The following is a 16,923-nucleotide window of genomic DNA, read 5'->3' on the forward strand; positions in this document are numbered from 1 at the left end:
CATAGAATGAGGACTATACATCAAATTTTTAAATGAGCTGCATATGCATATATACCTTAAACAAGAGTTGAATCATAGATACAGTATGTTGTAACAACTATAACCATAAATTTCTATAATCACATGAAAATCCATGTTAATCTAAAGTATTTGAGACGTGTTGCCTTCTTTAGTCTAAAGGGAGATACAATGATCAACCTTTTGTTCCTTATATCCCTTTATCTCCCCTGCCCCCTTTCACCCCAACACTAGATAGGAGATCGAGAGAGGAGAAAGAGAGAGGTGATCCCTGACTCTAACCTTTCCTTTGTTTCTTCCCTGATCATGATCAACAACAACTTGTAACCAACCCCCCCACCCCAAATGACAGCAAACATCCATAACCCACCTCTCAGGACTGAGAGTGACATGGTCTCTAAATTGCTTCCTGCTGTCTGAGGTTAACAACATCTTTTGGGGACCCTAATAAAATTGGGATATTGGCCAAGTCCTGGGAGAACTGGCTGTTTAACTCGCTGTCCAGACTCTATGGGATCATCTGGTACTAGGACGGTGCAGAGCTTAAATGAAGTTCTGGCTGGAGCAGTCTGTGAGGCTGGACCAGCTGAGGCCTCTGAAGCTGTCCTGGCTGCAATCATGGAGGAAACTGCAGCAGAGGCAGTCCGTGAGGCTGGATCACCGGGGGCTGATTGCTTTGTCCTCATTGGTGTCTGGTCTTTTTGCTCTAAGAACACACAGACTTTTTTGTTTGTTTGTTTTTTGTTTTTCGAGACAGGGTTTCTTTTTATGCCCTGGCAGTCCTGGAACTCACTTTGTAGACCAGGCTGGCCTCGAACTCAGAAATCCACCTGCCTCTGCCTCCCGAGTGCTGGGACTAAAGGCGTGCGCCACCACCACCCGGCCACACAAACTTTTAAAGGTAGCATTGTAGGGACATTTCTGCTTTAACACATGTATGGAGTGTGCAGTGTGCACAAATCAGCAAAAGATTTCCTGCTCTGTGTCTGAGCCGGAGAAAATTATCTGTCAATTTTTATAAGTCTGTCTGGACTGCAAAGCCAACCTGTATGATAAATCTCTAACCATGCCATATGAAAGAATGGCATGTAATGTCAGCCCCGAGGACCAGGGAACCTAAAAAGTTCATAGACTTCTGCAGAGGCATCCATGTCTCCGCGGTCTCCTGAGCTGCTCCCGTGCAGGGGATCAGCAGTCGTATCACCTGTTTGTTCTGAGTCTCTTCTTCCATGTCAGCACCCGAGATTTTCAGGAGGTCTCCTGTGGTCAAATCTGACTTTATTCATTTTGAGGGACTCCACAGCCTTCCGCTTCCTCTAGAAATATAAACACATCCTCTTCCCCAACACAACACATTTCTTGACTATCATTCTGACATTAACTCCTCCTTAAACTCTACTGGCTGATTGAATTCAGCAGTCCTTTCTAAAGTTTAGCAGATGTGTTCACTGTCTCACTGACAATAAGCAAAATTGTAAAGTTAATAAAGCCTTATGTAATCTCTCTCTAGGAGACCTCATAGCTCCCTTCTGTTTTATGTGCATTTCCTTTAAAGTGAGGTTAGATCTTTCCACAACTCTTTTTTTTTAAATCATTTTATTTATTTATTATTATATGTAAGTACACTGTAGCTGTCTTCAGACACACCAGAAGAGGGTGTCAGATCTCATTAGGGATGGTTGTGAGCCACCATGTGGTTGCTGGGATTTGAACTCTAGACCTTCGGAGAGCAGTCGGGTGCTCTTACCCACTGAGCCATCTCACCAGCCCCTTTCCACAACTCTTGACCTGAACAGTTGTAAAGTCTGCCTGTAACATGCTTTGTGTTATAATATTTTTTAAAGTGTTGCACTTTACTGGATGCATATGCTGGCGCATTATCAGTTTTCGTCTGTAAAGTACCCCTCAGAGAGTCATCACCTCTACTATATAATTACAGAATCAGCCTTTCCAGGACTCAAAGCAGAAGCCCATTGGAATCCTGAGTAAGTATCAACTGTATGATGTACATTAATATTTCAAATTCTGCACAGTGAACCACATTTATCTACCAATTTCCATTTCTTTGGGTACTTTTAAGGTTACTTCTGGCAGGCAATTGAGCTTGATTATATAAGGAACAGATAGAATAATTGCTTATAATTTCCTTCGCTGTCACCAGGTTATAGAATTTTTTTTAAACTTTTACTATTTACATAATGCATAGTATGAAAATTTGAAGCTTCCTAGTATATTTTCTATGAACAATGTGTCTAGTTTCTCATTTCCTAGTGCCAGTAGTTCTGGCAGACCCATATGAAATCGAATATGGGTTATGTACAATGGAGAATCTCTGTTTTGAATTATCTGTTGCAGTTACATAAATAACAAAGTTAATTCTGAATCATCTGTAATAAGTTCAGCAATTTCTAGATGGAAAACAACTCTTTCTGCATATTGAGAGTCAGTGACTATATTAAGAAACCCTGGAAATCTAATAGAATCGTGAGAATAGCATACTGTTCTGATTTTTTTTTTTTTTATTTGTCGAGACAGGGTTTCTCTGTATAGTCCTGGCTGTCCTGGAACTCACTTTGTAGACCAGGCTGGCCTCGAACTCAGAAATCCGCCTGCCTCTGCCTCCCAAGTGCTGGGATTAAAGGCATGCACCACCATGCCTGGCTCCTGTTCTGTTTTTTTAACTGAAGCATATGGGCTTTGAATTGCTCATATTCCCTAACTTATAACCTGCCATTTATTGGCATCTGTATAAAAGCTTTAGAAATCGGTGTTCTTCTCACCATATAAGGAATAATCCAATTAGTTCTTTTTATAAACTGAAATCACTTGCTTTGATGGTCCTTATTATTAATTTTCTCCAACACTTCATTGATTGATTACCCATTATGAAGAAGTAATTTCAGCATTAGTATATAAGGCACTATAACGTCTGCTGGGTCCGATCCTGCTAATTGATGAAGTCTTAATATTGCTTTTACAATCAATTCAGAAACCTTTTCTATATAGGTTTTTAGTTTTTACAGTTTTATGTTTAAAATATCTATTCTAAGATATTATCTTCTCTCTGCATAAGAATTCTTGTGGGAGAGTGATAGAAGGTAAAATAAGATACAATTAAGCTTGGGATCTAAGGGACTATTTTGATTTAAAAGATCCTCTAACTTCTGTTCTATTGCTTATGATTTAGCATTCTACCTCTCAGATCTCTCCTCCACTAAGTCTGTTTTATTCTGATCTTTCACAGACCGGACATAGAAAGACAACCATTACCTAGCAAATTATAAATATTTCCATGATGATAATTAAAAAAAACTAAACAGGTTCCAAATGCCCTCTGCCATAGTGGTTTTTTTTTAAGATTGATTGATTGATTGATTGATTGATTGATTGATTGAATGTATATGAGTACACTGTAGTTGTACAGATGGTTGTGAGCCATCATTGCTTGCTCTCCAGCCCAAAGATATTATATCTAATTACACTGTAGCTGTCTTCAGACACCCCAGAAGAGGGCGTCAGATCTCATTACAGATGGTTGTGAGCCACCATGTGGTTGCTGGGATTTGAACTCAGGACCTTCGGAAGAGCGGTTGGTGCTCTTACCCGCTGAGCCATCTCTCCAGCCCCAGTGTTTTATTTTTAACACAGAAGATACTTTCCCTTCTCATCTCACTGATTCTCTTTTTCCTTTGGAGACTTCATTTTCTTATTTAAACTTAAATTTTCTTTCTATGACTGTTTATACTCAGTTTCTTTCCTTTTTTTTTTTTTTAATGCATGCTTAAAAAACATTCCTACCTATTTCTCTTTCACCAGTTCCAAACTTTAATATTTATTTCTGTATTTAAGTTTCTCTAAATTCTGTCCTCTAGGGATTGCCCAGCTCCAAACATACATTATCAATTCTGTGATTTTCAGGTGTTGTCTTTGCTCGCGGTGAGAGAAGGGGGCATCAGCACAGGCTCTGGGCCTCGGCTTCTTATTCCAGAGAGGAGCACTGCAGCTCTGGAAAGGTGAGCAGCCCCCTCTGAAGTGAGAGACCAGGTCCATCCACCACCCACCACTCACAGAGCAGCTGGAGGCCGCCTACTTCCACTTCTGTGCCTGAGTCCTCTCATCATATCTGGGTCTCAAGTCCGGAGCACACCTCGGGCCCTAACCTTGGACCTTGTGTCCTACATTGATGTGCCAGATATTGCAGAGCTTTCAAGGACCCGCTTGCAGTTTAAGACCTGGAGACTTCTATATAGTTTAAAGCTGTTGGCTTTAGGCTGGGCCATCTCTCAGATAGCTCCTTTAAACCTATCCTAACTTTTTCTCCATCCTGTCTCCCCCCAAGCCCCCACCCCAATGTGGTTCTCGCTACCTGCTTACAGTTCTGTGTTCTCTTTCTCTGTTCTGCTCTTTCGTGTCTCACTCCATCTCCCTGCCTTTAAGTCCCACTTCTTGCTCCAGGCCATCAGCTCTTTATTGGGCGACAAGCATATTCAGTCTGAACCGACCAGCAGCAAGACGACACCTATTCATGTCTGAGGGTTGTTTTTAGGCAGTGAAAGTTGCCTGACCTTCTTTTGGGCAGGTGAAGAAGCACAAGCATCTACACAGGGAAAACCAGGGATGAGCCACAGAAATGACAATACCAAAATTCTGTCAACACTTAGGTTCTCTGCCAGTACATAACTAACAAGTGAAAATACAGGGACACATCCTTTGAACATTGTAAAGAAAGGTCACCCCAACAAGTTCTCATTACCATGAAAGAAAGATAAATGAAGGAAGAAAGGACAGAAGGAATTGTTGCTTCCAGTGGGACGGCACATACCTGTAATTAAAGCACGCTGTCTCAAAAACTAACAAACAAATAAATATATAAAACAATAAAAATTTAAGCCCGGCTGATAGAGGTTGGTCTGGTGTTGCTCTGTAGTCAAATGCTAAATTCTAATTGGCCCCAAATAGTGAATTCCCAGGTACACCAGTCTTTGTTGTGTAAACCTTGCTCCCAAATTTTTGAAGCTATTGGTTAAATAAAAATGGCTATAACTAATTACTGGGAAGAATAGAGGTAGGTACTTTTCAGTTACTGGACTAGGGGTTGCAGATAGGGCCCAAGAGAGAAGGAGAGAGGAGAAGGAGGCATATGGAGAGAGAAGGAGAAGAAGGATAAAGAGAACAGGAGGTCATACTGGACATATCAGACATACTGGACCAGGGGCATGAAGCCAGTGAAATACCTCCTGAGGACCAACTGATGGAACAGAAATAACCTGAGACTCAAATAGCAGGTACAGGGGGAGCGCCACTGGAAAGTAGACAGACTACAGTACAGGAAAATAGACTGGGGTAATGCCCCAGCCATTGTACTAAGATGATCAAATAAACCCACAGGACTCTGACTCAACTATTGATGGGCTGGTCGTTTCTTATAATAATAAATAGGATTTATTTAAATCCATTTACACCAGGCATAACTTAGCAGACCTTTAGTTCCAGCACTTAGGAGGCAAAGGCAGGCTGATCTTGGTGAGTTCAAGGCAAGTATGGTCTATGCAGTGGATTCCAGGTCAGTTAAGGCTTAACAGTTTGGTTTTTTTTTTTTTTAACTTTATTTTTCAGGCAAGGTCTTTCTATGTAGCCCTGGCTGTCCTAGAACTCTCTATATCCTCAAACTCATAGAGATCCACCTGCCTCTGGCTACTAAGTGCTGGTATCAAAGGTGTGCATCACTGATGTGTTTGTATAAAGATAAAGAGAGGGGGCAGTTATGTTCTATGGAGGTGTGGTGAGGTATGGGGAAAGGGGATGTTTCAGTGGGTCCATGTCGAGGCATCCCTTCCCCCTGAGGGACCAGTCACATGGTATAGTATAGACTAGAGTTTATTCAGGGGATGGGGAGGGGAGTTAAGAGGGTAGTAGAGGCAGAGAAAGGCAGAGAGAGGAGTACAGGAGAAGAGGAGGAGAGGCAGGCCATGAACACATGGAGAGAGAAGTGGGAAGGGGATGGGGACAGAGGGGGGAAGGGGTGAGGGGACAGAGCCGGAGCAAGAAGGGAAGATCAAGAGAGGGATGTGGGGGCAAGCAACCCCTTTTATAGTGAGTCAGGCCTACCTGGCTTGCCAGGTAACTGTGGAGAGGAGTTTAGACAGAATGATAACAATCACTATGCCCAGTTTGATCTAGTTATTAATTAAAATAAAAGTAATATCAGAAACAAAGGAATCATTGGGTTGGGCTAGAGATATAGCTCAGTGTTAGAGTGTTCTCCTTACAAGATGGAGACCAGAAGATATGTCTCTAGCAACACATACACACACACATATACTCATACATGCATGTAAACACACATGCACACATGACACACACAATTAGGAAAGTTTGAAGACTGGAAATGTAACTCAGCTGGTAGAGTGCTTGCTAAAGATGTACAAATGGGCTCTACATGCTCTGGGTCCTACCCTCAGCATCCAATTTTTAAAAATAACTAAAACCAAATTGGCATAGAGGTGCACACCTAGAATCTTAGCACTTGGGAAGTAGAAGTAAGAGATGGAAAGTTGAAGGTCATCCTCAGCTCCACAGTAAGTTAGAGGCCAGCCTGAACTACTTGAGACCGTGTTAAAAACAAAGAGCCAATAAGAATTTTATTAATCAATTTATTTATTTATTTTATGTATGTGAGTACACTATCACTCTCTTCAGACACACCAGAAGAGGGCATCAGACCCCATTACAGATGGTTGTGAGCCACCACATGGTCACTGGGATTTGAACTCAGAACCTCTGGAAGAGCAGTCAGTGCTCTTAACGACTGAGCTATCTCTCTAGTCCTATAAGTCCAATTTTTAAAAAATGATATTGCAAGCCGGGCGTGGTGGCACACGCCTTTAATCCCAACACTTAGGAGGCAGAGGCAGGCGGATTTCTGAGTTCGAGGCCAGCCTGGGCTACAAAATGAGTTCCAGGACAACCAGGGCTATACAGAGAAACCCTGTCTCGAAAAATAAAACAAACAAACAAACAAACAAAAGATATTGCTGTCTATTTCTGGGAATTGGCCAGGGAATAGTAAAAACCAAACAGTACCCCTGAGACAGTGTTCACTGCCAGACATCAGTGAGTTAGGTACAAACCAGGATGGCATTGTGAACATGTTTGGCAAAACCAAATTTAAGAGACCCCAGCAGTATGGGAGCTCCTTCTGTCTGTGCTAGAAACACAGATGATGCTGAGAGGCAGTTGTTTCTGCCTTTCCTCCAGTTCTAAGTGCTAGAATCCAAAGACAAACTCTGTGGCCCAGACCTACCGGTACCAAGGCCTTTGCCTCTCCTCAGACTTCTGGAGAAGAGAAAAATAGGAAAGTTATATTGAAAGTTTCATGAAAAGCAGGGTGTGGTGGCGCACACCTTTAGTCCCAGCACTCGGGAGGTAGAGGCAGGCAGATTTCTGAGTTCGAGGCCAGCCTGGTCTACAAAGTAAGTTCCAGAACAACCAGGGCTATAAAGAGAAACCCTCTCTCAAAAAAAAAAAAAAAAAAAAAAAAGAAAGAAAGAAAGAAAGAAAGTTTCATGAAGCCTTGACTTACCAAACAGGAATGTAGTGCTTTGAATAATAATGGCTCCTATAAGCTCATATATTTGAATGCTTAATCAGGAGTTAGTGGAACTGTTTGAAAGGATTACAAGGATAAGGAGGTGTGACTTTGATGGAGTGGGTGTAGCCTTGTAGGAGGAAGTATGTCACTGGGGATGGCTTTAAGGTTCCTTTTGTTCTTTTCTTGTTTTTTAGATTTATTTATTTTTATTTATATGAGTACACTGTTGCTATCTTCAGACACACTAGAAGAGGGCATCAGACCCCATTATAGATGGTTGTGAGCCACCATGTGGTTGCTGGGAATTGAACTCAGGACCTTGGAAGGGCAGTCAGTGCTCTTAACTTCTGAGCCATCTCTCCAGCTGGGCTTTGAAGTTTCAAAAGCTAGGTCCAAGCTGGCTCTCTCTCTCTCTCTCTCTCTCTCTCTCTCTCTCTCTCTCTCTCTCTCTCTCTGCCTCCTAAGCAAGCCCCCAATGAAATATTTTCCTCTTACGAGTAGAACAGTGACTGAGACAAGTAACAACCTGTTATTCAGAGGAAAAGGGGGGAAAACACAGCCCATTTGAGAAATTTGAAAATAAATGTATTTTGGTTTTTTTCATCATTTGAGACAGAATCTCACTATCTAATCCTGGCTGGTCTAGAACTCACTATTCAGCCCAGGTTGGCCCCAAACTTCCCATGATCCTCCTGCTTATACCTCCAACACGGTCAGGATTATAGGCACGTGCCACTATGCCTGAATCTGGAAATAAACATTCCTCAGCATATCAGCGGCCACAACACATTGTAAAAGGTGTTCACACACAAGCAGACTGCAATGCTCCTCAGAGAAGTAATACAAGCAGAAGAATAAAACCAGACATGCTGACACATGTCTGTAATCCGAGCATGGGGAGGTAGAGGCAAGAGGTCAAGGTCATCCTTAGTTATATAGAAAGTGCAGGTTCAAGGTCGGCCTGGAATACTTGACACTCAGTCAAAACAAAAGTAGGCAATGTAAGTGCAGCAGAGAATGTCTTCCTTTCGTCTTAAAGAATGGCCTCGGGCTGGCGAGATGGCTCAATGGGTAAGAGCACTGACTGCTCTTCCAAAGGTCCCGAGTTCAAATTCCAGTAACCACATGGTGGCTCACAACCACCACCGGTAATGAGATCGGACGCCCTCTTCTGGAGTGTCTGAAGACAGCTACAGTGTACTTACATATAATAAATAAATCTTAAAAAAAAAAGAATGGCCTCATTGTTGTTATTATTATTATTTTAAAGATTTATTATTATACATAAGTACACTGTAGCTGACTTCAGATGCACCAGAAAAGGGCATCAGATCTCATTACAGGTAGTTGTGAGCCACCATGCAGTTACTGGGATTTGAACTCAGAACCTTTGGAAGAGCAGTCATTACTCTTACCCACTGAGCCATCTCACCAGTTCTTATCATCATCATCATTATCATCACCATCACCCTCATCCTCCTCATCCTCTTCCTCCTCTTTCTCTTCATTATTATATAAATTGAACTTAATTTGGTGGCAAAAAACTGAAGGATCCTGCCCGGCATGACTTGTTATAGACATTGCAACAAGTTGAGCTCCCAGCAACCTCATCTTTCCAGCAGACCCAGATTTCTCAACAGCCACACTGTTTATATTTCAGCCATTGCTAAATGTCTCTTGGGGAACAAAATTGCCCCTTGTTAAAACACACTGGTCTCAGTCAGCTATTGGCTCAGGCGGTGGTGGCAGGTGAACCACTTCTATCCAGTGACTCATGGGGAGTTGTCTCTGGGGACACTTTGGAAAGGTTTTTCTTTTTTTCTTCAAAAAAAGGGTAATTTAGAAAAAAAAAAAAAAGACTCCTCTTGAGGTGAGAGTGTGGCTTGATTAGTGGGATGCTTGCCTAACATGCACAAAATGCTGGTTCAGTCTGCATAAGCCAGGCAGAAGAGTATATGCCTGTAATCCCAGCACTCAAAAGGTAGAAGCAGGAAGACAATAAATCTAAGGCCATTCTAGGCTATATGGGTAATATAGACTTTTAGGCTAGCCTAGGCTGTATGAGTCTCTCTCTCAAAAATATTCCCTTCTCTCCTCTGCATACCATTGTAACAGGGAATTTCTATACTTTTCTTACTGCCAACCTAAGGATGAAGAGCAGAGAGATTGAAGGAATATAGGTCTCTCTTAAATATATATATGTAACACACACATATAATGTTTTATAATATATATGTATATTATAAAAGATATATTTCTGTAGTGCAGTGCAAAGGGTATAGTGAGCATGGAAGCAATGAAGAGACTTCTACTGGAATCCAAGCCTTAGACAGACTCATCTAACTCAAAAGGAGGCCTGAATTCAAGTCCTCCTGTCTCATACAAATCTGCTTTATTATATAGCTCACTTGAATGAAGATTTTATGTTATCTGAAGCAGAAATTACAAGGCCATGAAACGCTCTGAAACCCAAGGAATGTAAACTAATGGGAGTGGTGTCAAACACATTCCTGTGTGGCCAGGGAAGGGAAAGGCTGAAGAGCAGACCAAAGACATTGTGGGTGGCAGGGAAGAAGAGAGACCTGCTGTTCAGTCTATCCTCATCCTAACCTAGGACCAGTCTTCTGAAGTCACACAGTCCCCTAGAGCCACTTGCCTCTCTAGCTTCTCAAGTGGAAAAACTGAGACTTACAGAGAGCCATGGACCCAAGGCCACAGAGCAAACCAGAACAGTTTGTCTAGGTTTCTGATGGCTGACCATATGACCTTTCCATTTCTACTGCCTCTCTCTCTCTCTCTGTCTCTGTCTCTCTCTCCTTCTTCCCTTCTTTCTTCCTCTCTTCTTTACTTTCTTTACTATGGATGGGTGTTTTCCCTGCATGTATGTACACCATGTGCATGCCTGATGCCCAAGGAGGCCAAAAGAAAGCAAGGATGCCTCAGGAGGGTATCAGATCATCTGGAACTGGAATTATAGATAGTTGTGACCAAACACGTGAGTACTGGGAACCAAATCCAGGTCCTCTGCAGTAGTAAGTGCTGGTAATCACTATCTTCATTACTTTTTTATTCTTGACAAAACACCACAATCAAGGAAACTCATAAAAAGAAAAATTTAATTTCAGACTTGTGGTTGCAGAGTATTAAGAGCCCACGATCATCATGGCAAGGAACACGGCAGCAGGTAGGCAGGCAGGCTGAGAGTCAGTAACTGAGATCTTACATCTTTATTTGCAAGTAGGAGACAGGGAGACCTAAGCAGGAATCCATGGGCTTTTGAAACTTCAAAGCCAGCCCCCAGTGACACAGCTCCTCTAACAAGACCCTGTCATTCCCAAACAGTTCCACCAACACGGGACAGAACATTCTCAATCAAACCACAACTCCTGAGCCATCTCTCTAGCCCCTACATATAATTTTAAAGACAAATCTTAGAGATAGAAATGGTGACACATGTTTAATCCCAGCACTTGGAAGGCAAAGGCAGGTGATCTCTAAGAGTTTGATGACCGCCTGGTTTACAGAAGGAGTTCTGGGTGAGCCAGGACTACATAGTGAGACCATGTCTCAAACAAGCAAGCAAGCAAACAAAAACCTCACAAATCTTAGAAAAAAAAAAAAAAAAGAAGAAGAAGAAGAATGGATTCTGAAGGCGCTGCTGTCCTGCAGTGACTCCTGCAGCTGCGTAGTAGTCTTTGCCTTCCCTTGAGGAGTCCCTCCAGTGAATACGATTATGGAGACTACAAAGCCCCAGAGGTAGTGTTGGTCCCTGTATTAGTGACTGTGATAAACACCATGACCAAAGTGATTTATGGAACAAAGAGTTTATTTTGGCTTACAGTTCCAGGTGAGTCGATATCAGAGGTAGAGGAATGACAGCAAGAGCAAGAACGTGAGAGATCACATTTTCAACTTCAAACATGAAACAGGGAAGCAAACTGGAAGTGGGGTGGTGTTATAAATTCTCAAGCCACCCCCTGACCCGTCCAGCAGGTCCAGTTATTCGAGGGTCTTGAGGGGACCTCCTCCTAAGAACCAAATGGGGGGTAGAGAGGAACGAGGGCCTTGTGCGAATAACAACACAGAAACCATTCTGGAATGCATCAAAGCCCCAAATGTATTAGTCAGGCCCGAGGTTTAAATGCACAAGCAAAAGGGGAAGTACAGATACTTATCAGTGGGAGGGGTAGGGCAAAACAAGCAAAAGGAGAAGTACTTATGGGAGGGGGGGCAATAGAAATTCTTTCTTTTGGCAGCTACACGGGGAAGTAGGAACTTGGTGGTATCAGGGTGTGGTCAGGACAACGGTGATGACTTAGGGCTGGAACATCCCGTGGTTGTTCTCAGAATCCATGTGTCGGTGGCCCACTTTTGACCCTCTTTTCTTCTCGGGGGGAGAGGCCCAATTTAGAGATCAAGAGTTGTCTTAATAGCTCCCAACAGGGGCTGGTGAGATGGCTCAGTGGGTAAGAGCACCCAACTGCTCTTCCGAAGGTCCAGAGTTCAAATCCCAGCAACCACATGGTGGCTTACAACCATCTGTAACAAGATCTGACTCCCTCTTCTGGAGTGTCTGAAGACAGCTACAGTGTACTTACATATAATAAATAAATAAATCTTAAAAAAAAAAAAAAAGAATGACATTGTCAAAAATAATAAAAAAAAAAACCCACACAACCAACAACAACAATAGCTCCCAACAACCCCCCAGTGATGCACTTCCTCCAGCAAGGCTCCCCCTGACCCCCAGACTACCAACCAGGGATCGAGTGTTCAGAAACATGAACCTATGGGGGACATTTTTGAGCCACTAAAGCCTCCTGAGGCAGAACTGGGGGCAGTGTTGAGTGAGTGGAAGCACAGAGACTCAGTCACCACTAGAAGCCTCTGGTGACTGGGTGTGATCTGTGGAAGAGGCTTCCCGGCTGACTTGATAGTTGGAATTGGCTGCCATTGGAAGGGAGAATTGGTGCTCTCTTTCTGCTTCTTGCTTGTGCTTATCCACCCACACACCTAGAGACTATGATGCTGCTGGAAAAGGAGGAAGACCTTACTCTAAAGCCTCCGCTGAGATCAGAACCTGCGAGGAAAGGAACATCTGTGGTGTCCTGGCTCCCCTTCCTTGGCAGCACTCTTGAAGGTATTAAGCTGGGGAATGCGGTGACTCTTGTACCCTTCTTTTTTAGATTTCTTATTTATGTGTGTATTTTGCCTGCATGTACGTACATCCTCCATCAAGTGTACACCTGAGGCCCAAGGTGGTCAGAAGAGCATGTGGGACTCTTGGAATTGGAATCGCAGATGGTTTTGAGCCTCCTTTGAGCACTAGGAACCTGAACTGGGTCCTCTGCAAGAGCAGCAAGTATTCTTAGCTTCTGAACCATCTCTCCTGCTTGTTTTTTTTTTTTTTTTAAACATTTCCCCCAGGGTATAATTTATAACAAAGTCAAAGACTTTTTCTGAATTAACAGTTGTAAGATCAAGGACCACACAGCCACACTGTGCTATGCCACCTGACAGGATTAGGTGCTTGAGTTTGCTCCCCCTTTCCTGGTATCATGTGTTTCATGTACTCCATGCCAACATCCAGCTCCATTGGTAGCCTCAGATGACCTTGAACTCATTCTTCTGACTTCAACTCCAGAGGCATGTTTGGCCGGATTTGTTTTCTGTTGTAACAAATTATTATTTCAAACAACTTTGTGGTAGAGTCTGCGTGTAAGACCACACGGTATGAATGGCACAAGTGGCTGTATGACTTAATTACCCACCTTTCTAAAGTAGCTTTACTCTATTTATTTGTTGGTTGGTGGGTTGGTTGGCTGATTGATTTTTCTGGAACTTGAGATCTTTAAAAGCAAAGGTCTGGTAAAATGGCTAAGTAGGTTCAGGCACTTGCTACCAAACCTGATGACCTGAACTCAGTCCCTACACCCACATGGTGAAAGGAGAGAACCCAATGTTGAAGCAGCCTCCTTCACAAGTTCAAAGGCAGTCCGGACCACAGAGTGAGACCCTGTCTCTCAGAAAGAAGGAAGGAATTATGGTGTCTTAGTCACTGTTCTATTGCTGTGAAGAGATACCATGGCCAAGCATTTAATTGGGAGCTTCCTTCCAGTTTGGGAGGGTTAGTCTGTTTTCATCACGGTGGGGAGCATGATGGTACACAGGAGGCCCCGAAGCAGTAGCTGAGAGCTACAGCCTGATCTATAGCAGCAGACAGACAGAGAACTCAGCCTGGCATTCAAATATATGAGTCTATGGGGGCATTCTTATTCAAACCACTACAGAAAAGAAAGAGAGAAGGAGCGAGGGAAGAGGAGGAAAGATCTTATTTATTGTGTACATGTTCTTGGGCATGTCATTGTACTCGTGTGGAAGTCAGAAGATAATTTCCATCGTGGGTTCTGGGGGTTTAAATCGGTCACCAGAATTGCATGGCAAATGATTGTACCTGCTAAGTCATTTTGTTGGCCCAGAAAATATTATTTTTCCCTGCCTGATGATCATATGCCTTTAATTTAAAACAAACAAAACAAAAAATAACAACAACAACAACAAAAACCAAGATTTCACTGTGTAGCCCTGGCTTTCCTGGTCTCAATCTGCCAAACAGGCTGGCCTTAAACTCACAGATATCCACCTGCCTCTGCCTTCCAAATGCTGGGATTAAAGGCTTGTGCCACCTCTTGGGGCCATATGCCTTTATTTTTATATTAGCACTGCAATGTTACTTTGGGGCAACTGTGCTATTCTGAGTCAGACAGTTTGAGTAGGCTTTGCAGCAGGCTGTGCATTTCGTTCCAGCTTTGAGGGAAAAGATGGGGCCTAGGCTCAAACTGACTTGCAGAGCCCATCCTGAATCACAAACAGTAGCTCTGAACAATGTGCACAATTCATCACAACCCCCAAAGATGTGTGTTAGAACTTCTGGGTTGAGAATGACTCCTTTGGTCCTAGAATGTGACCCTGTAAGGTGGGAGGTAAAACAGAACTCCTTGAGGTGACATCCTATCTAAAAGTGAAGCCTATAAGTACAGGCATCAACATATCAACTTGTGAGACCCTGGATGCAGCCTGTGGCCAGACTACTATAAATCAATATATTTTCTTCCTCCTAACCAGTTTAGATGGTTGCACTGAGAGAGTCCTAATTAAGCCAATATATAATAAAATTCACAAACTTGCAGGGGGGCGTGTAACAGAGTGTTTTAGGAGAGAGAGGCTAAGACAATTTAGAAAGAACACAAAGAAGGAGCTCTGTGAGATGCATTGGCCTTTTCTAGTTAACAGGAGCACTCGGAGCAGTGCCAGCAGCATGGAAGGGAGGTGGATACACATGCACTGGAGTCACTATGCCAATAAATATATACTGAGTACCTGGCACTGTTAGACAATGAGAACGACTGCAACCCCCGGAAGATATCAGCACTAGTTGAATGCGGTGCTGAGCCAGGAAGATTTCTGTATTTTCAAGGTTGCTTGGTCTATCTAGCAAGTTTAGACCAGCCATAGCTACATAGGGAGACCATGTTACCAACAAACAAAAGGAAGGAAGGAAGGAAGGAAGGAAGGAAGGAAGGAAGGAAGGAAGGAAGGAAGGAAGGGAAGGAGGGAGGGAGGGAGAGAGGAAGGAAGGAAGGAAGGAAGGAAGGAAGGAAGGAAGGAAGGAAGGAAGGAAGGAAGGAAGGAAGGGAGGAAGAGGATAGAGGAGGAGGATAGAGGGAAAGAGGCAAAGAAAGAAGCACACAAGGCACTAGTCAATAAGAAAATGAGAAAAACCTTGCACTCTTGTACCTCAGTGTCTTGTAATGATGGATAAGGAAAAACAGTTTTAAAGTAATATAGCAAATTGAAAAGAGCCATAAAGAAGAAAGGGACTGCAGGGCCATGTCTAAAATTTATAAGAGTGACCCAGTGAGCTTCGAGGCCAGCCTGATCTACAAAGTGAGTTCCAGGATAGCCAGGGCTATACAGAGAAACCCTGCCCAACAACCACATGAAGGCTCACAAACATCTGTACAGCTACAGTGTATCTTTTTTTAAAACTGAGAAATGAAACGTGGACCTCTTCCAGGTAAGACTATCCCAGCCTGGGAGTGGTTTAGCTGGTAAGCCCCTCTCTTTTCTGGGCTCTGTTTTCTGCCTCTGGGAAGTTTTCACATTACTTACCATCCCCTCTTTTCTTTTCCCAAAGCTGGCCTATGCCAAGGTGCTGTTCTCTCTCCCTCCCTCCCCACCTTTGACTTTTCTTATCCTCCTAGCTTGAATATAAGTTACTAAGTAACCCATTCTAGGGTCACCACACTGAACTCTTATCAGGGATTGTCATTCATATCACATCTTTACAAATGGCCCGTTTGAACTGTGCTCTTCCTTTACTTATAATTCCGACTCCAGTTCTCTGTCCCATAACGTCATGGGTAGCTTTTGCCATGAACCATTAGGAATGTGGTGGGACATCCTCAGGTGCCCAACCCTTCAGCCCCGCGACATTCTGAGCCTCTCATTGCTCACAGGCAAATAGAATTTTTTTTCCTTCACCACCCATGCACAAATACCCTTCTTAATGGTCTTGCTGTTTCTAAGTCATGTTGAGAACTGTGTTTAATTAAGAGCAACATGTAATTTTTTTAGAATAAAAAGCTACCATTTACTATTGCATTTTTGTTGTGTATGCCAGGCTAGGTCCATATTGCTTTGAGATAATGTTTTGAAGTGGATATTATTATACTTATTTGCTTAAAAGTTTTGAAGAGTTGGGATGACCTATATAAGGTCACACTGTAACTGGCAGAGGTAGACTTTGGATGAGGCCCATTGGACTTCAAAGCCCGTGTGCCTGACCTACAAACTGCCTCCCAATATCAGCTAGTTCTGGGCTGAATAGAAGGCCATATTAGGACTAACTTCTGTATTTCAGCCAATTTCTCAAAAACTCCATATATACAGTTTCACTTAATGTTCATAAAAATACACTGAGTTAGTTGCATTGTCCTTATATTTAGATACAAACACTAAAAAATTTAAAAAGGAAAGTGACACATGGATCCAAAAGGAAAGCCAGATTCCAAACTCGGTTCCTTGTTCATTCTCAGCAGTACACACTAAGTGCTTGCACTAAGTGGTGTCTGCTACAGAACAAAGGGGCCAGAGCTGGAGCAATGCCTTTTCTTCATTTTGCCTCTAACAGCCTGGGTAGCCCGATTGGCACTGAGCTTTAATAAATCTTGAGCACTGGTACATGCCAGGCACTGGGGGAAAATAGTGTACAAAGGCCATCTCGGTTCCTGAACCCAGAGTTGACACTCTCA

General features: G+C 42.9%; 1 protein-coding gene across 2 annotated transcripts in view; it reads left to right on the forward strand.

Annotated features, from left to right (window-relative positions):
- Positions 1–4,905, forward strand: part of Agbl2 (ATP/GTP binding protein-like 2) — a 51,753-nt gene extending 46,848 nt beyond the window's left edge. Inside the window, exons 20-22 of one of the 2 annotated variants that reach the window (NR_151502.1) lie at positions 1,863–2,003; positions 3,937–4,031; positions 4,456–4,905. The gene's annotated coding sequence lies outside the window, so the exon portion shown is untranslated. Of the gene's footprint in view, positions 1–1,862; positions 2,004–3,936; positions 4,032–4,455 lie in introns of those variants that run through there. The other variant, XR_866285.3, reaches the window with a different exon arrangement.
- The last annotated feature ends 12,018 nt before the right edge of the window (positions 4,906–16,923 follow it).

This window comes from Mus musculus, chromosome 2 (assembly GCF_000001635.26).
Source record: "Mus musculus strain C57BL/6J chromosome 2, GRCm38.p6 C57BL/6J".
NCBI lineage: Eukaryota > Metazoa > Chordata > Mammalia > Rodentia > Muridae > Mus > Mus musculus.